The sequence below is a fragment of the Heterodontus francisci genome, chromosome 27, assembly GCF_036365525.1.
Source record: "Heterodontus francisci isolate sHetFra1 chromosome 27, sHetFra1.hap1, whole genome shotgun sequence".
Lineage (NCBI taxonomy): Eukaryota > Metazoa > Chordata > Chondrichthyes > Heterodontiformes > Heterodontidae > Heterodontus > Heterodontus francisci.
In genome coordinates, this window is record NC_090397.1 from 64,247,022 (window position 1) to 64,267,938 (window position 20,917).

Genomic DNA, 20,917 nt, shown 5'->3' on the forward strand with positions numbered 1-20,917 from the left:
CAGATTGGCTGAAGACTGGCATCTGTCAGGAGGAGGGAGATGGATCATCCACTCGGCACTTCTGGCTGAAGATGGATGCAAATGCTTCAGCCCTGTCTTTTGCACTGATATGTTGTAGCTTCACCAGGCTGACACCTCATTTTTAGGTATGCCTGATGCTGCTCCTGGCATGCCCTCCTGCACTCTTCAATGACCCAGGGTTGGCCCCCCAGCTTGATGGTAATGGTCGAGTGGGGGAATATGCCGGGCCATGGAGGTTACAGATTGTGGTTGAGTACAGTTCTGCTGCTGCTGATGGCCCACAACGCCTGTTCAAAATCTATCGCATTTAGCACGGCGGTAGTGCCACACAACACGATGGTGGGTATCCTTAATGTGAAGATGGGACTTGGTCTCCACAAGGACTGTGTGGCGATGATTCCTACCAATACTGTCATGGACAGATGCATTTGCAACAGATAGATTGGTGAGGATGAGGTCAAGTAGGTTTTTTCCTCTTGTTGGTTCCCTCACCACCTGCTGCAGTCCCAGTCGAGTGGGTATGTCCCACTCCCACCCTGGCAGCACAGTGGTATACATTTGGGAGGAATTGGCCCTGGAAATCCTCAACATTGACTCCAGACCCAAGAAGTCTCATGGCATCAGGTCAAGCATAGGGAATGGAACCTTCTGCTGATTACACCGACCACCCTCCCTCAGCTGATGAATCAGTACTTCTCCATGTTGGACACCTCTTGGAAGAAGCACTGAGGGTAGCAAGGCCACAGAATGTACACAGAATGTGGGGGACATCAATGTCCATCACCAAGAGTGACTTGGTAGCACCACTATTGACTGACCTGGCCGAGTCCTGCAGGACATACCTGCTAGACTGGGTTTGTAGCAGGTGGCGAGAGAACCAACATGAGGGAAAAACGTACTTGATCTCACCCTCACCAAACCTGTCATAGATGCATGTGTCCATGACAGTATTGGTAGGAATGACCACCTCATTGTGTAGACAAACTCCCATCTTCACACTGATAATACCCTCTGCCTTGTTGTGTGGCACTATCACCGTGCTACGTGGGATAGATTCAGAACAGATCTAGCAACTCAAAACTGGACATCCATGAGGTGCTGTGGGCCATCAACAGCAGCAGAATTGTATTCAATTGTAACCTCATGGCCTGGCATATCCCCCACTCTACCATTAGCATCAAGCCGGGGGATCAACCCTGGTTCAATGAAGAGTGCAGGAGAGCATTGCAGGAGCAGCACCAGACATACCTCAAAATGAGGTGCCAAACTGCTGTTCCTACACTATCGCTGGATCAAAATCCTGAAACTCCGTCCCTAACAGCACAGTGGTGATGTCTACACCACATGGATTGCAGCGGTTCAAGAAGGCACCTTCTCATGGGCAATTAGGGATGGGCAACGAATGCTGGCCTTGCCACTGATGCTCACATCCCATGAATGAATAAAAGAAAGGGATGGAGAGACACAGACAGTGAGGGACAGAAAGTGTGATGAATATATGTATATTTCTTTCACAAATACACTGTTTAGCAGACCTCCTGCAGAATTGCTCAGAGTGAGATCTAAGTGTGACAAAGAAAGTTATTGAAAGAAAAAGTTATAAATGCATGAATACTGCACCCAAGTGCTATTTTTGTGATGTATGTTATATTAGATATGTTAGTACAGGAGCTGCTAATACTTGGCTTTATCTCAGAACCCCAGGCTTCTCGTGACAATGCTGGCATCAGCAGCAGTGTCTTGAAATTTGTAAACTCCCGTATACCTTTCAGCATTCTGTCTCCTTTTCATTCTGATGGGTAGGGAGCCAATTATTTTTATTTAAAGTGCGTCTCTACTGACCTCCCTTTATTTTTTTTTTGGACTGCACAGAAGTCATGGAACATACACTGCAAAACCACAACTTCCAACATTATGACCCTATTTAACACATTACCAGAGCCGAGTGCTGTTCCTTGAAGTGAGCAGGAAATGCAGTCTCATTAGTTTTCTCAAGCTGGTGGCATATTTTGATCTATCATGACATTCTGTGCCTGGAAATATCGATTCATTGTGCGCAGCACAAAATGGTGCACAACTACCACAACGTTAAAAAGTTCCAAAAACACTGCAAAGATTGCTAGTTTCTGCTCGACTCCTCAGAAAGCATTTCTTCTTGCTAGAATCCAAAGAAGAAAGGGAGACTTGCATTTATGCAGCACCGACCACAATCTCAGGACGTTCCAAAGTGCTTCACAGCCAATGAAGTACTTTTTGAAATGTAGACACTGCTGTAATGTAAGAAATGCAGCAGCCAATTTGCACACAGCAAGGGGTTAACAACCAGAATAATGTGTTTAAGCCACAGCCGTATAGTGCAACTGTGTTCTGTGCAGCAGTGTGGCACCTTCCTTTGTCAGGACATGTCTTGGGTATATATTTCTCTATTTGGTAATACTTATTTTTAATTCCTTCATAAGATGCAGGTGTCACTGGCAAGGCCAGCATTTGTTGCCCATCCCAACTGAGAGGCTTGTTAGGCCATTTCAGAGGGCAGTTACTGTGGGTCTGAGTCATATTTAGACCCAGGATGGACGACAGATTTGCTTCCCTAAAGGGTATTAGTGAACCAGATGGGTTTTTACAACAATCGACAACAGTTTCATGGTCACCATTACTGAGACTAGCTTTCAATTCCAGATTTATTAATTGAATTTAAAATCCAGCAGGTACGATGATGGGAATTGAACCCGTATCCCCAGAATTAGCCGGGGCCTCTGGATTACTAGCCCGACGACATTACCACTATGCCACTGCCTCAGCTTGGTTGAAGATGTAGGTTTGAGTGTAATGTGGTTATGTCACTTGATGCTCAGATTTATTTTTCATAAAATTTACTGAATAGAGGGAAATATACCCTTTTAATATTCAGAAACTGACAAAACATAGGTTATTTTATGGATACATGTGTGTTTCTTGCAGTACTTCTTCCATTTTTCCTTACTTAGTTATCTTGAATTGAGAGAAACAGGATAGCACTCAGACCTCCAGCCTAATGACAGTCATTATGTTACTCTATCGTATACTATCGGAAAACTTGCAATTATATAATACCTTATCATATCTCAGAAGCACCTTGTAGTTATTTTTTCACACAGCTAGATCCCACACACAGTAGTGAGATGAATGACGAGATAAACTGGTTCTTTTGGCAGTGTTTGTTGAGGGAGGAATGTTTGTAGGATCATAGGAAATAGGAGCAGGAGTAGGCCATTCACCCGGTCGCGCCTTCTCTGCCATTTAAACAAATCACGGCTGATCATCTGTCTCTACACCATTTTTCCCCACTAACCCCATATTCCTTGATGTCATTAGTATCCAGAAATCTATCAATTTCTGTCTTGAACATGCTCAACGACTGAGCTTCCACAGCCCTCTGGGGTGGAGAATTCCACAGATTCCCCACCCTCTGAGTAAAGAAATTCCTCCTTCTCTCTGTCGTAAATGGCCTGCCCCTTATTCTGAGACGACGTCCCCTGGTTCTAGACTCACCAGCCAGGGGAAACATCCTATCTGCATCCAGCCTGTCATACCCTGTAAGAATTTTGTAAGCTTCAATGAGATCACCTCTGAGTGACAGGAAACAAAGAGTAGTGGTTAATAGATGTTTTTCAGTCTGGAGGAAAGTTTGCAGTGGAGTTCCCCAGGGATCAGCGTTGGGACCCTTGTTTTTCCTAACATACATTAATGACCTAGATCTTGGTGTACAGGGCACAGTTTCAAAGTTTGCAGATGATACGAAACTTGGAAGCATTGTGAACTGTGAGGAGGAATAGTGCAGAACTTCAAAAGGACATGGACAAGTTGGTGGAATGGGGGGACAGGTGGCAGATGAAGTTCAATGCAGAGAAATGCGAAGTGATTCATTTTGGTAGGAAGAACATGGAGAGACAATATAGAATAAAGGGTACAATTCTAAAGGGGGTGCAGGAGCAGAGGGACCTAGGTCTTTTTGTGCATAAGTCATTGAAGGTGGCAGGACAAGTTGAGAGAGTGGTTAATAAAGCATACAGTATCCTGGTCTTTATTAATAGGGGCATAGAATACAAGAGCAATGTTGAACTTGTATCAGACACTATTTCGGCCTCAGCTGGAGTATTGCATCCAATTCTGGGTGCTGCACTTGAGGAAAGATGTGAGGACATTGGAGAGAGTACAGAAAAGATTCACAAGAATGGTTCCAGGGATGAGGGAATTTCAGTTATGAAGATAGATTGGAGAAGTTAGGACTGTTTTCCTTGGAGAAGAGAAGGCTGAGAGGTGATTTTACAGACGTATTCAAAATCATGAGGCGTCTGGACAAAGATAGAGAGAAACTGTTCCCACTTGTGAAAGGATCGAGAATGAGAGGGCATAGGTTTAAAAGATGTGATGAGGAGCAAAAGTGACATGAGGAAAAACTTTTTCACGCAGCGAGTGGTTAAAGTCTGTAATGCGCTGCCTGAGAACGTGGTGGAGGCAGGTTCAACTGACGCATTCAAAAGGGAATTAGATAGTTATATGAAAAGGAAGAATGTGTAGGGTTACGGGGAGAAGGCAGGGGAATGGAACTGAGGGAGTTGCTGTTTCAGAGAGCCAGTGCGGAATGGTGGGCCGAATGGCCTCCTTCTGCACTGTAACGATTCTGTGATTCTCATTCTTTGAAGCTCTAGAGAATACAGGCCCAGTTTCTGCAATCTATCCTAATAAGACAATTCCACCGTCCCAGGGATTATTCTGGTGAACCTCTGTTGCACTCCCTCTATTTTTCTTTAGAACATTACAGCGCAGTACAGGCCCTTCGGCCCTCGATGTTGCGCTGACCTGTGAAACCATCTGACCTACACTATTCCATTTTCATCCATATGTCTATCCAATGACCACTTAAATGCCCTTAAAGTTGGCGAGTCTACTACTGTTGCAGGCAGGGCGTTCCACGCCCCTACTACTCTCTGAGTAAAGAAACTACCTCTCACATCTGTCCTATATCTATCACCCCTCAACTTGAAGCTATGTCCCCTCGTGTTTGCCATCACCATCCGAGGAAAAAGACTCTCACTATCCACCCTATCTAACCCTCTGATTATCTTATATGTCTCTATTAAGTCACCTCTCCTCCTCCTTCTCTCCAAAGAAAACAACCTCAAGTCCCTCAGCCTTTCCTCGTAAGACCTTCCCTCCATACCAGGCAACATCCTAGTAAATCTCCTCTGCACCCTTTCCATAGCTTCCACATCCTTCCTTTTAATGCGGTGACCAGAACTGCACGCAATACTCCAGGTGCGGTCTCACCAGAGTTTTGTACAGCTGCAGCATGACCTCGATCCCCCTACTAATAAAAGCTAACACACCATATGCCTTCTTAACAGCCCTATTAACCTGCGTAGCAACTTTCAGGGATTTATGCACCTGGACACCAAGATCTCTCTGTTCATCTACACTACCAAGAATCTTCCCATTAGCCCAGTACTCTGCATTCCTGTTACTCCTTCCAAAGTGAATCACCTCGCACTTTTCCGCATTAAACTCCATTTGCCATCTCTCAGCCCAGCTCTGCAGCCTACCTATGTCCCTCTGTACCTTACAACATCCTTCGGCACTATCCACAACTCCACCAACCTTAGTGTCATCCGCAAATTTACTAACCCACCCTTCTACACCCTCTTCCAGGTCATTTAGAAAAATGACAAACAGCAGTGGCCCCAAAACAGATCCTTGCGGTACACCACTAGTAACTAAACTCCAGGATGAACATTTGCCATCAACCACCACCCTCTGTCTTCTTTCAGCTAGCCAATTTCTGATCCAAAGCTCTAAATCACCTTCAAACCCATACTTCCGTATTTTCTGCAACAGCCTACCGTGGGGAACCTTATCAAACGCCTTACTGAAATCCATATACACTACATCCACTGCTTTACCCTCATCCACCTGTTTGGTCACCTTCTCGAAAAACTCAATAAGGTTTGTGAGGCATGACCTACCCGTCACAAAACCGTGCTGACTATCGCAAATGAACTTATTCTTTTCAAGATGATTATAAATCCTGTCTCTTATAACCTTTTCCAACATTTTAACCACAACCGAAGTAAGGCTCACAGGTCTATAATTACCAGGGCTGTCTCTACTCCCCTTCTTGAACAAGGGTACAACATTTGCTATCCTCCAGTCTTCCGGCACTATTCCTGTCGACAATGACGACATAAAGATCAAGGACAAAGGCTCTATGGCAATTTTATTCTCCTTAGATAAGGAACGTCGGCGAGAAGTTCCTTCTTTTTGAGTTGCTTTAAGGGATACTTTAGCATCTGATATGTTGATAGGATGAGATGACATCAGGTGGGAGGAGACTCGTGTGGAGCATAAACATTGGCATAGACCAACTGGGCCGAATGACCTATTTCTGTGCTGTAAAAGTCTGTGTACTGAACAGCTGAAATAGAATCGCACAGCACAAAAGGAGGCCATTTGGTCTATCATGCTTGTGCTGGCTCTTTGAAAGTGCATAAAATGATACTAATCTCAGTTTAACATCGCAGTGAAGTGCAGGAATGGGTCACAGAAATTTGAAATACAAAGCCAGAGAAGCTGGAAGGACACACAGGGTTATTCTGCACATGAAAGAGAAATGAGGAGTTACCATTTCAAATAGATTCCCCCATCAGAATATTTTTCATGAAGTGGTTCACCTGAAATATTAACCCGGCTTTTCACAGCAGCAGAGCAGGCCCAGAGCTGACCATTTAATGTCACAGCTGTAACTTTTAAACAAGGCACAGTTGTTCTTGTGTTGCCCTGGTGGTGTCTTGATATTTGCAGCACATCTATCTGCATTAATAATAAATATAGGGTAAATAAAATAAAAACTGTGGATAAAATAGTTGCCTGGCCTGTGTTGTTTTATCTTATTGTTGGAGAGTGGTTGAATATCCAGTATTGAATAGTAAATGCAAATCAGATAGATTTGTTGGCTGAAATGAGAGTATCCAAACCCATTATCATTTTCTACCTTGACCCACTAATCTCATTGCAGTTGCTTTCTTCCGAGCACAGTGCAGATGTCCACCTCTGCTCAGCCTTGTTCCCTTAAACCCCCAGGACCTCGCGTGCTGGAGAAGACTGCTGACCATTGGTGGACTCAGGCCAATAAAAGGACAGGAAAGACTTGCATTTCTGTAGCACCTTTCATGATCAGAGGACAAAACAGAGCAAAGAGCTTTACAGCCAATGAAATACTTTTGAAGTGCAGTCACTATTGGAATGTAGGAAACGCAGCAGACAATTTGCACACAGGAACTCCCACAAACAGCAACTTGGTATTGACCAGATAATTTATTTTTGTGATGTCGATTGAGGGATCAATATTGGCCAGGACACTGGGGAGAACTCCCATGCTCTTCTTCAAAATAACGACCGCGGGATATTTCACATCCACCTGCGAGGGCAAATGGGGCTTTGGTTTAACATCTCAATCAAAAAACAGCACCTCCAAAAATCCCTCACTACTATGCTGAAATAAATATTGGTAAGACTGAAGTCATGGTTTTTGGTCCCTGCTCCAAACTCGGTTCCCTAGCCATCGACTCCATTCCTCTCCCTGGCATCAGTCTGAGATTAAACCAGTCTGTTTGCAACCTTGGTGTCAAATTTGACCTTGAGATGAGCTTCCAAACTCATGCTCGCACTGTCACTAAGACCGCCTATTTCCACTTCCATAACATTGCCCGACATTGTCCCTGTCTCAGCTCATCTGCTGCTGAAAACATCATTCATGCCTTCATTACCTCTGGACTTGACTATTCCAATGCACTCCTGGCTGGTCTCCCACATTCTACCCTTTGTAAACTTGAGGTTGTACAAAACTCTGCTGCCTGTGTTCTAACTCGCACAAAGTTCTGTTCACCTATCACCTCTATGCTTGCTGACCTATATTGGCTCCCGGTTAAACAATGTCTTGATTTTAAAATTCTCATCCTTGTTTTCAAATCCCTCCATGGCAGCACCTCTCCTTATCTCTGTAATCTCCTCCAGTCCCACAACCTTCCAAGTTTTTAGAATTAGAATTAGAATTAGAACATTACAGAGCAGTACAGGCCCTTCGGCCCTCGATGTTGCGCCGACCTGTGAAACCATCTGACCTACACTATTCCATTTTCATCCATATGTCTATCCAATGACCACTTAAATGCCCTTAAAGTTGGCGAGTCTACTACTGTTGCAGGCAGGGCGTTCCACGCCCCTACTACTCTCTGAGTAAAGAAACTACCTCTCACATCTGTCCTATATCTATCACCCCTCAACTTAAAGCTATGTCCCCTCGTGTTTGCCATCACCATCCGAGGAAAAAGACTCTCACTACCCACCCTATCTAACCCTCTGATTATCTTATATGTCTCTATTAAGTCACCTCTCCTCCTCCTTCTCTCCAACGAAAACAACCTCAAGTCCCTCAGCCTTTCCTCGTAAGACCTTCCCTCCATACCAGGCAACATCCTAGTAAATCTCCTCTGCACTCTTTCCATAGCTTCCACATCCTTCCTATAACGCGGTGACCAGAACTGCACGCAATACTCCAGGTGCGGTCTCACCAGAGTTTTGTACAGCTGCAGCATGACCTCGTGGCTCCAAAACACGATCCCTCTACTAATAAAAGCTAACACACCATATGCCTTCTTAACAGCCCTATTAACCTGGGTAGCAACCTTCAGGGATTTATGCACCTGGACACCAAGATCTCTCTGTTCATCTACACTACCAAGCATCTTCCCATTAGCCCAGTACTCTGCATTCCTGTTACTCCTTCCAAAGTGAATCACCTCGCACTTTTCCGCATTAAACTCCATTTGCCATCTCTCAGCTCAGCTCTGCAGCCTATCTATGTCCCTCTGAACCCTACAACATCCTTCGGCACTATCCACAACTCCACCGACCTTAGTGCCATCCGCAAAGTTACTAACCCACCCTTCTACACCCTCTTCCAGGTCATTTAGAAAAATGACAAACAGCAGTGGCCCCAAAACAGATCCTTGCGGTACACCACTAGTAACTAAACTCCAGGATGAACATTTGCCATCAACCACCACCCTCTGTCTTCTTTCAGCTAGCCAATTTCTGATCCAAAGCTCTAAATCACCTTCAACCCCATACTTCCGTATTTTCTGCAATAGCCTACCGTGGGGAACCTTATCAAACGCCTTACTGAAATCCATATACACCACATCCACTGCTTTACCCTCATCCACCTGTTTGGTCACCTTCTCGAAAAACTCAATAAGGTTTGTGAGGCACGACCTACCCGTCACAAAACCGTGCTGACTATCGCAAATGAACTTATTCTTTTCAAGATGATTATAAATCCTGTCTCTTATAACCTTTTCCAACATTTTACCCACAACCGAAGTAAGGCTCACAGGTCTATAATTACCAGGGCTGTCTCTACTCCCCTTCTTGAACAAGGGGACAACATTTGCTATCCTCCAGTCTTCCGGCACTATTCCTGTCGACAATGACGACATAAAGATCAAGGACAAAGGCTCTGCAATCTCCTCCCTAGCTTCCCAGAGAATCCTAGGATAAATCCCATCTGGCCCAGGAGACTTATCTATTTTCACACTTTCCAAAATTGATAACACCTCCTCCTTGTGAACCTCAATCCCATCTAGCCTAGTAGCCTGAATCTCAGTATTCTCCTCGACAACATTTTCTTTCTCTACTGTAAATACTGACGCAAAATATTCATTTAACACTTCCCCTACCTCCTCTGATTCCACACACAACTTCCCACTACTATCCTTGATTGGCCCTAATCTAACTCTAGTCATTCTTTTATTCCTGATATACCTGTAGAAAGCCTTAGGGTTTTCCCTGATCCTATCTGCCAATGACTTCTCGTGTCCTCTCCTTGCTCTTCTTAGCTCTCCCTTTAGATCCTTCCTGGCTAGCTTGTAACTCTCAAGCGCCCTAACTGAGCCTTCACGTCTCATCTTTCTCTTGACAAGCGCTTCAACTTCTTTCGTAAACCACGGCTCCCTCGCTCGACAACTTCCTCCCTGCCTGACAGGTACATACTTATCAAGGACACACAGTAGCTGCTCCTTGAATAAGCTCCACATTTCGATTGTTCCCATCCCCTGCAGTTTCCTTCCCCATCCTACGCATCCTAAATCTTGCCTAATCGCATCATAATTTCCTTTCCCCCAGCTATAATTTTTGCCCTGCGGTATATACCTGTCCCTGCCCATCGCTAAGGTAAACCTAACCGAATTGTGATCACTATCACCAAAGTGCTCACATACATCTAAATCTAACACCTGGCAGGGTTCATTACCCAGTACCAAATCCAATGTGGCATCGCCCCTGGTTGGCCTGTCTACATACTGTGTCAGAAAACCCTCCTGCACACACGGGACAAAAACTGACCCACCTAAAGTACTCGAACTTTAGTATTTCCAGTCGATATCTATAAGTTATCTATATTCCTCTAAATCTGGCCTCTTGTGGATCCTCAATTTTAATTACTCCACCATTGGTGGCTGCGCCTTCAGTTGTCAACCCCCTAAGCTCTGGAATACCCTCCCGATACACCTCTCTTTCCTCCTTTCAGACACTCCTTAAAACTAACACTTTCACCAAGCTTTTGGTCATCTTACCTGGTATCTCCTTACGTGGCTCAGTGTCATATTTTGTTTTATAACACCTCTGTGAAGTACCTTTGGATGTTTTATTCTGTTAAAGGGGTTACATAAATATAAGCTTTTGTTGGAATGTCAGCTTTGATTTTTTTGTACTGAAATAGGAGTTTGCTCCAAGCTTCTGACTCACAGGCAGAATTGCTACCAACTGAGGCATAGCTGACACAAATGTAGGAATAGCATTCCCACATCAATCAGCAATCAGCCTTTACCCATCTTCTTGGCCCAGAAAAATTACTGATGCTCCCATTGCTTCGAATTTCAGCCAGCAGAGGTAACATATGTGAGCTTGCAACTGAGAGGGAGATGACAAGAAGTACAGTAGTTGGCAGTGGGACAGACTAGAGCAGTGGCTGACAGCAAACCAGACCAGACTGCAAATGGAAAAACGAAACATTATGACCAGCCAACTAGTGCTTGCAAGGGAGTTTTGGATATTTATAAATGGGAGTTTCTATTTCTATTCATTCATATGGAGCTCACTCCCTTGTTGTTGCATGCATTCAAAAGATTGGACAACCCTGGTTCAAAACATGTTTACATAAAGCAGCATTTAGCAGCTCAGTGTCATGTACATAGTAAAACATCCACAGGAGCATTATCAAGTAAAATTTGACACTGAGCCATATAAGGAGATATTAGGACAAAAGCTTGGTCAATGACACAGGTTTAAGAGAGCCTCTTAATGGAGGAGGGAGAAGTAGAATGAGGAGAGGTATAGGGAGGGAATCCTGTAGCTTAGGGCCCAGGAGCTGAAGGTTTGGCCCCCAATAGTGGAGTGATGATAATTGGGGACGAGCAAGAGGCCAGAATTGGAAAAGCACAGATATTTTGGAGGGTTGCAGAACTGGTAATCAATTTCAATCTTCTTCTCTCAATTCCCACATTCAGACTGTATAATTACAGTGTCTGTGCCATATCACGCAAGCTAATTTGCTTCCCAAACCTTCGCTCTGGAAAACAGCTCACAAATGCACCACCTGGGAAGTTTACAACTAGCCAATGAATATTTATAAGGTGCCACTGAAGTGCCAGAAATAACCAAGGGATGAAACTCGCCACTTAGTGAATGCCCACATGCTCGGATGATGAATGAGCTCTCGTGTTTTTTTTCAACACAATTGTTTTTCAACCAGCCCGCAGTTGGTCTTTTGAAAGGAAGTCGCAAGTCAAGAATGAAATGAAGTACTTTTTAATAAGGTGTCAAGTCAGTGCCTGCAGATGAGTGTAAGGAGCCTGGTCAGCTGCAGGCACTTCACTATCCTGCCCAACTGGAACACTTTGAAACTTTCAAAGACATGTCCAAAATGGGAGGGGTAAGGGGGGGGGGGGGGTTAGATTGAGTTAAGTAATGAATTTTCACCAACTTTAGAGACGTTGCAGGATAAAAAAGCTTTTGTGTAGATTTTCAGTCATTGTAAGATTCTGTAGCAACTGAGTGATGTAATTTTTTCCTCTGTACAGCAAGACCCATAACTGTTAGAAGAGGTCAAGCTGTGTCTCTTATTCTCCCTTTCCCACTTTCTCTAATGCCTGTCACAACTCTGAAATGATTGCCTTTCCAGTCACATAACACTTTCACAAATAACAAAAATAACCTGTCATATAATGGAGCGATGCAATGGAAAAAGACAAGGCATCATACAGGCAAGTTGCTCTCTCTCTCTCTCTCTCTCTCTCTTACACACACTCAAACCTCTTCTCCCAGTCAGCTTCAATTTCTTCCAATGCAATCATTTTCATTTGCCCCAATCTAGATTCCTCCATTTACAAATCACAATGTTATTTAAATTACAAGTAATGATAACTTCTCCAGTGAATATCTGCACAGGTCAGTTACGACCTTAAAATAAAAGCAAAATACTGCAGATGTTGGAAATACTCAGCAGTTCTGGCAGCATCTGTGGAGAGAGAAACAGAGTTAACGTTTCAAGTCTGTGACCTTCAATCAGAGCTGATGAAATGTTAACTCTATTTCTCTCTCCGCAGATGCTGCCACACCTGTTGAGTATTTCCAGTATTTTCTGTGCCAACGAGGATCCTGCTGGGTTCAGGCTCTAAGGGCCCACTCAGAAGGGCAGGTTAAGTCGGGCACTGCAGGATTCAGGTGGCCTTCCAGCAGATAAGTGACCTTGGACAACTTAACTGCCCACCAGCCTAGTTTCTGCCAGGCGCTTCAGGTTAAAATCTCGCCCCCACCTAAGTTTAACTGGTAAAAGCCACAAACAGACCAAAACGTTATACAAATGCGGATTAATTTCCCTTCATTTTAACTCCAACACAGTTATGAAGGGATGGGATGGGGTAGATAGAAACAGACTGTTTCCAGTGATTGAGCTTTCTGGAAGAACAGGGGCATATGTTTAAATGTAAGAGGTTTAGGACAGGAAAACCTAAACAAATAGGAGTTATTTGCATTATGTACTTGCTGCTGTTGCTGCTTTAAGTTGTAAGTTATCAGCGAGCTATGGGCCTGGATTTTATGTTGGGCGAACTGAAAGGTCAATGGCGAACTCACATCCGCTTCGCCTGGGCATCTGTTCCATATTTTACGGGTCCCCAGGTTTCAACTGTTCCGAGGCGGGACTTCAACCCTCTTGAGGGAGGAAGTCCTGCCTCAGTGAGCTGCCAGCCAATCAGCAGGCCGGCAGCTCTTAGTCCCAGCACCACCACTGGGAGCGATGGCCACTGCTGGGACTGCAGCCCAGCCTAAAATAGAAGAGGACATGGGGCCAGGAGTAAAAGTAAGTTTTGGTTGCCTCGCCGGGGCAATCGGTTGGGCCCCGGTGAGACAAGGGTGGTCGGATGGAGGGATGTGGGGTATGTTGGGTGTTGGGGGTGGTTGGGCTGGTGGGGGCGGCCTTCCATCGGGCACCCTGTGCCTGGTGATCAGGGCACCCCCCCCACCCCCCGACCCCAGGGACGATCGGCAGCTGCCTGGTATTTCCAGGCAGCTTCTCTGGGTCCTCGGCTGCCCGCATGCACATGTAAAATCCGCGTGGAGGTGGGCGAAGGCCCTTAAGTGGCCACTTAAGGGCCTTGATTGGCCTGGGGCGGGCAGGCCGTTTTTCGTCCTTGCAAAGTGGCAGCGGAGGCGGGATTGGGTCGGAAAGGCCTCCCAGAGCCTTTCGCTCCATTTTACGCCATCTCCCCACCCCCCCACCACCGTCCCACTCGCTGGGGTGGCGTAAAATTCCGGCCATGGTTTCCTTTCAGTTCTGCTGATCAGGTGGCTTTTTTTATTCTTTCCTGGGATGTGGACATCACTGGCAAGGTTGCACATCCCTAATTGCCCTTTAACTGAATGGCTTGCTGGGCCATTTCAGAGGGCAGTTAGGAGTCAACCGCATTGCTGTGGATCTGTTGACACATGTAGGCCGACTAGGTAAGGACAGCGGATTTCCTTCCCTAAAGGACATTAATGAACCAGATGGGGTTTTATGGCAATTGATGATAGTTTCATTACTGAGACTAGTTTTCAATTCCAGATTTTTATTAATTAATTGAATTTAAATTCCACCACCTGCCATGGTGTGATTTGAACCCATGTCCCCAGGACATTTGCCTAGGTCTCTGGATTATTATTTCAGTGACATTTCCACTGTGCCACCATCTCCTCCATACAGTAATGATATTATTGTTTTTCAAATTTCCTTCATTGAGAGAGTAGCATTCCTAGAAATATCTCCCAAGACAAGGAATCCACACACTAATTTCCCCAGGCGAAATATCCCTTAATGTGCTAGGAATGTCTTCAAATCATTACGATGGTCCTCAAGCCGATATCCATTGCCCTGAGGCAAGGCCCTGGCAGCCCAGACTGACTCCGAATGAATGAGTCAGAAAAATCAACAATAAACTGCTTGGTCAGCATGGCAGATAGAATGCAAATTGATGGGACAATTACCCCTGTGATTTACATACACAAGGTAACAATGCTTTTAGACATTGGTTGCTATATGCATCCTACTATTGTAAGTCACTAGGGGACAGCAGCAATAACTTAGTCTTGCCATTTTATAATCTGGGACGCCACTGATCTCAGGAGGTTCATGGACAGAAGGCTAGAGTAAGTGGTAACCAAATTAACAGTCAACACTGAAGTATGAAACATAGCAAATAATTTTGAAAGACCAAAGGCAATAGTAATAAGATGACAAAATGGGCAACAAGTGACAGATGCAGTTCAATATCAGTGAATATGAGGTGGGATATTTTGGTAAAGAAATAAACATAACTTCCCCATACTTTGAATGGGGAAGAAACTGGGTGACGTAGAAATGAAGATGGATTTGGGAGCTCAGGTTCACAAGACATTAAAAGAAGCACCTCAAGCGGATAAGGTTATAAACAAACTAATGGCAAAATCGATTTATGGGAGAGATACTAGAATATAAATGGCAAGATGCAATAGTGATTTTATATAAAACTTTAGTAAGACCACAGTTGTGTCATTTGGGTCTCCACACTATAGGAAGGATGTTTAGACAATAGAGAGAGTACAGAGCACATTTAACAAAATAAAGAGGAAATTTAGGGGTTATTTAAAATTATGAATGATGGGAGAATAGATATTTCCAGTGTTTGGATGGTCATAGACCCAAGATTAAATATGAGATTTGGAACAAAAAGTGGGACAAACATTTTTTCAACAAGGAGGGTTGGAGGGCTGTGAAATGTGATTGAAGCAGAAATTTAAGAATAGGGTAGATAGGTGGTGATAGTCAAGTGGGATAAAACAATATGGATTAAAAGCAAAATACTGCGGATGCTGGAAATCTGAAATAAAAACAAGAAATGCTGGAACCACTCAGCAGGTCTGGCAGCATCTGTGGAAAGAGAAGCAGAGTTAACGTTTTGGGTCAGTGACCCTTCATCGGAACTGATGATCGGAACAATATGGAAACAGGTTAACCACATAGAACTAGGATGCACTGCTCATGTGCAGGATAAACATCAGTGCAGACTGTTTGAATTGAACAGCCTGTTTCTCTGTTGTGATTCTGTCTTCACATTGCTGAGGAAGGGAGAATACATGACCTTGTCAATAAAATTGGATGCTGCTGACTGAGCATTGCTAGAAAACCTGCTCCTGAAGACCAAAGTGAGCACTGTACTCCAGAGAGATACCTCTGAACTAACAAAGCTGATATGGGAACTGAGTGTCTGAGTTACAGAGATTAACTCCACTTCAGCAATGACTCACCAGCACACTTGGGGTTAATGGGGACTTCCAGGTATTGGAGCTACCTTATTAACTTTAGCCAGATTCATCCCTTAACAACTACCTTATTGGTATTTTGATCAATGTGTAGCATTCCATATAACACACAGTTACACAAACATTGCATAGTCCTGGTAATTACTGTAAGTGTTACTTTATACGCAGTATAATTTGTATGATTTTTATCGAAGTATATTTTGTGATTATACTAACTCATATGGAAAGATCTAGCAGATTTACAATAAACTTTGAGACAAATTAGAGCTTGGTGAGATAACAAGTGCAAATCACAGTAACAATTATGACTTTCAATAGACATTTCCAGGAAAAGTGGCATGGGATTGCAGAGTGGGATGCCCCAGGGGTCAATGTTGTTACCCCTGCTCTTTCTAATTTGCATTAATGACATGGATTCAGAATGCCAATACAAATTGGTCAATTTGCAGATGTGACTAAACAGGGATGTCCAGAGATCTACCAGATAAATTATATATGTAAATGGACAGAACAGTGTAGGCGAAGTCGTACACAAACCTGTACAATGTACACAGGGATATCACAAGAATTCGATGGCTGATGTCAAAAGAGCTAATAGTGAAGTTGAAGGAAGATTTTGGGGTGTTAGGTCGACTTGGTGCTGAGCTCTCCACTGGCTGGTGTCATACCTATCACAAAGGAAGATGGTTGTTGGAGGTCGATCATCTCAGCCCCAGGGCATCATTGTAGGAGTTCCTCAGGATAGTGTCCCAGGCACAACCATCTTCAGCTGCTTCATCAATGACCTTCCCTCCATCATCAGGTCAGAAGTGGGGATGTTAGCTGATGATCGCACAATGTTCAGTTCCATACGCAACTCCTCAGATACTGAAGTAGTCTGTGCTTGCATGCAGCAATACCTGGACAACATCCAGGCTTGCGCTGATAAGTGGCAAGTAACATTCACGCCACACATGTGCCACGCAATGACCAACTGCAACACAGGAGAATCTAGCCATCTCCTCTTGACATTCAAAGTATCAAACTAAGAAAAGACAGACGTAAGATTGATGTCAGGATTTTCTTCTTCGCATAAAGAGTATTCAACACATTAACAGTGAATTACAGAGAATGTTGAGCATAATAACAGGCTATTTGGCCCTACTGGCTTATACCAATGTTTATGTTCTACATGAGCCTCCTCCCACCCTTCTTCATTTCACTCCGTCATACCAGCATATCCTTCTATTCCTTTCTCCCTTTTGCGTTTATCTAGCTTGCCCTTAAATCCATCTAGACTATCCATCTCAATTACTCCTTGTGGTATTGAGTTTGACATTTGAACCACTTTCTGGATAAAGAAACTTCTCATGAATTCCCTATTAGATTTATTAGTGATTATTTTATATTTATGGCCCATAGTTTTGGTCTCCTTCACAAGTAGAAACATCTTCTCTACACTTACCCTATCAATCACCTTCATAATTCACGGACTTCTGAGCAGAGCAGTGGATATATACTAGAATGGTTTGAGGGATAAGGGACTTTAGTTACATGGATAGATTGGAAAAGCTGGTGCAGTTCTCCTTAGAGAAGAGAAGGTTGAGAGGAGATTTGATAAAGATGTTCAAAATCATGAAGGGGCTAGACAGAGTAGGTAGAGAGAAACTATTTCCATTGGCAGAAGGGTCAAGACTGGAGGACACTGATTCAAGGTGATTGGCAAAAGCAGCAACAGTGACATGAGAAAAATTTTATTACACAGTGAATGATTAGGGTCTGGAATGCACTGCTTGAGAGTATGGTGGAGGCAGATATAATAGGGGCTTTCAAAAGGGAATTAAATAAGCAGCCTCAGGACACTCCAAAACCCTTTATAGCCAATGAAGTGCTTTTTTTTGAAGTGCAGTTACTGTGGTAATGTAGAAAACACGGCCGCCAATGTTTTGCACAGGATGATCCCACAAGCAGCAATGTGAGAATGATCAGATAATCTGAGGGATAAATGTTGGCCAGGACACCAGAGAGAAATCCCCTGCTTTTCTTCTAATAGTGCGATGGGATCTTTTATGTCTACCTGTTACTGCAGTACAGATCTTTGTCAGGCAGTATCGATTTAGGGTGCGAGGGTGAAATGCAAATTCTGCTGCCAAGGAGCACAGGAGTCTTACAGTCAGGTGCATTGCTGCTTTCCCACATGTACATTCAGAAAGACTGGGTGCACTGTCCACACTGCCAAAACATTTCAATCAATTATGGGCAGGTGTGGGAGGTCCATGAGGCCCCTATGTACTTTGTCCATCTGCTTTAACTTCACGGTGGATTTACACTCTATACAGAGCCATGCCAAAGCAGACTGTGAGACTCCCTCCCTCCCTCAGGCACTGAATCCAGACTTGCACTGCAACTTCAGTGCATTGGAAATGCATCTTGAGAAGTTACCCTGTGGAGTCACATTTGTTGTCTAAGTTCAGGCTGAGCAATTTCTGCATCTGTTACATCATGCATTTTATATCAGTGCAAAGCTTCGCTGACAAGAAAAATAATTTGACATAAACAGCAGCAAAGGCAAGAGAACCAATGTTATTGGTTTGCAGAGTTTATTCTGAATCATATCATCACTGATAAAGCTCACTTAGCTGGTAAAGCTTGTATAGGTTTCACCCCACACCAACAGTCCGCACACCCCCCCCCCCACCCCCACAATTCCTTGTACTTGTTCAGAAATTAAGATATACCCGTCTAGAGATTGCAAGTCATTTGCAAAGGAGTTAAATTAGGTCTCACCTGACTAATGTCAACCTTTACAATGCCTGCTTTGCTTTTCTATATGCCCAGGAGGAGGAGAAAACCTAGTGCAAATACAGATAGCAATTAGTCACAGGAAACCTAAATCTGTCATAAAGACAAGCAATCAATACACGAGGTAAACTATGCAGTCAGACAACTAGTGTGAAGGATGCCCACACAAAAGGAATTTATTGTCCCTTCAGTGGCCTAAATAATATTAAAAACTCGCCATATGAAATAGAACAATAACTGGCGTCATCCAGCACATATTATAGGAAAAGGGAAGGTACGCTCTGTTTCCAATTTTTAAAAAATCTTGCATGGTGTCGCTAAATATAGCGAATGCAGCAAATCTGCCTGCTGAGGTTAATTTTCACTTTGGGTAGAGGCAGTCAACGAATGGTTGAAGATCGATGCCTGTCATACACCCTGCCCGACATCCATTTGGGGTGGAAAGGAAAATCAGGCAGTTTCTGTGGCAACTGCCCAATCCGCAATGCCAGTTTTACGCTCCCAGGATTGAAAATTAACCTTGCTATGTTTAGCAGGTTGCTAATACATGGCAACCGAAATGAATCTCTACCCCTCCCCGACCCCAGTGAACAAGACATCAAAGTCATGTATGGTAGAAAAAATACTGCTTGCACTAATATCTTTGCCACATTTGGAAGTGAAGGTTGGGAGGATCAAGACCCACTCCAGAGACTCGAGTGTATAATCTAGGCTGACGCTCTAGTGCAGTACTGAGAGTGTGCTGCACTATCAGAGATGCTGTCTTCTGTACGAGGCATTGAAACAAGGTCCTGTCTACCCTCTCAGGTGGACCTGGAAAATTACTCTTTGAAACAGAGCAAGGGAGATCTTCCCTTGTCCTGGCCAACATTTGTCCCTCAACCAACGTCACCAGAACAAATTATCTGGTCAGTTATCACATTAATGTTTGTGGGTGCTTGCTGTGTGCAAATCAGCTGCTGCAATTCCAACATTTCACTTCAGAAGTACTTCATTGGCAAAGTAAAATACTTTGGGACAAGGTCATAAAAGGCACTAAATAAATAAATAAAGTCCATAAATATATGTGTCCTTCTTTCAATTTAGCAGATTGTATTCGCTGCTCACGGTGCAGTCTGCTCTACGTTGGGGAGGCCTAATGCAGATTGCGTGACCGCTTTACAGAACACCTCCATTCAGTCTGCAAGCACGACCCTGAGCTTCCAGTCGCCTGTCATTTTAATTTTCCATCTTGCCCTCACTCCTGCCCTCTCTGTCTTCAGCCTCCTGCAGTGTTCCAATGAAATTCAACATAAGCTCAAAGAACAGGATCTCATTTTTAATTATGCACTTTACAGCCTTCTGGACTTAACATTGAGTTCAGACTGTAATCTCTGCCACCATTTTGTTTCCTCTTTCTTTGCAGGTTTCAATTTTACTCTTATTTTCCTTTTGTTTTTTTCTTGTTTTTGCTTTCGGATGGCAGCTGTTCATTATTCTATCACTCACATCTCCTCTACACACATCTTTTGTTTCATTACTTTTCCCATTACCACTCTATTTGGCCCTGCACCACCAACTCTTGTGTCATTTAACATCTCCCATCCTCCCCACGATCACAGACCTACCCTTTTGTTCTTTTTTTCACCCGCCCCCCCCCCCCCCACCCCCTTTCACTTGCTCACAGCCTATTGGATTTCTAACTTTTACCAGTTCTGATGAAAGGTTTGACCTGAAACGTTAACCCTGCTTCTCTCTCTGCCAGATGCTGCCTGGCCTGCTGAGTATTTCCAGCATTTTCTATTTTTGCAAATCAAATCGAAAACTCAAGTCCTTAATAGCAAAATGGTGGTGGGGGAAGAAAGAAAAATAAATGGCAGTGACCTAAAATAATTTCAAAATTGACAAATTATGTAAGCACCTGCATCAATGAATCTGAATTTCTGCAGAACATGGCTTGACTCTCATGTTGATGTTACCAAGCAAAACCCACAAGATAATACTGAAAAACAAAGCACCCAAGAGACTATTCTTGTTTCCTTCATGGTTTTGTAAACAGAGCTCAGGCAGTCTGCAGCTGCACACTCTTCATCTCAAACAGCAGCGTGTGCACCAGGCCAAGTCAGTGCTTCGCTTGTCCGATTCTGCACAACTGGCTTTCCCAGAAGGAATTTTATTCTGACAGCAAAATACAGCTGCAAATCAT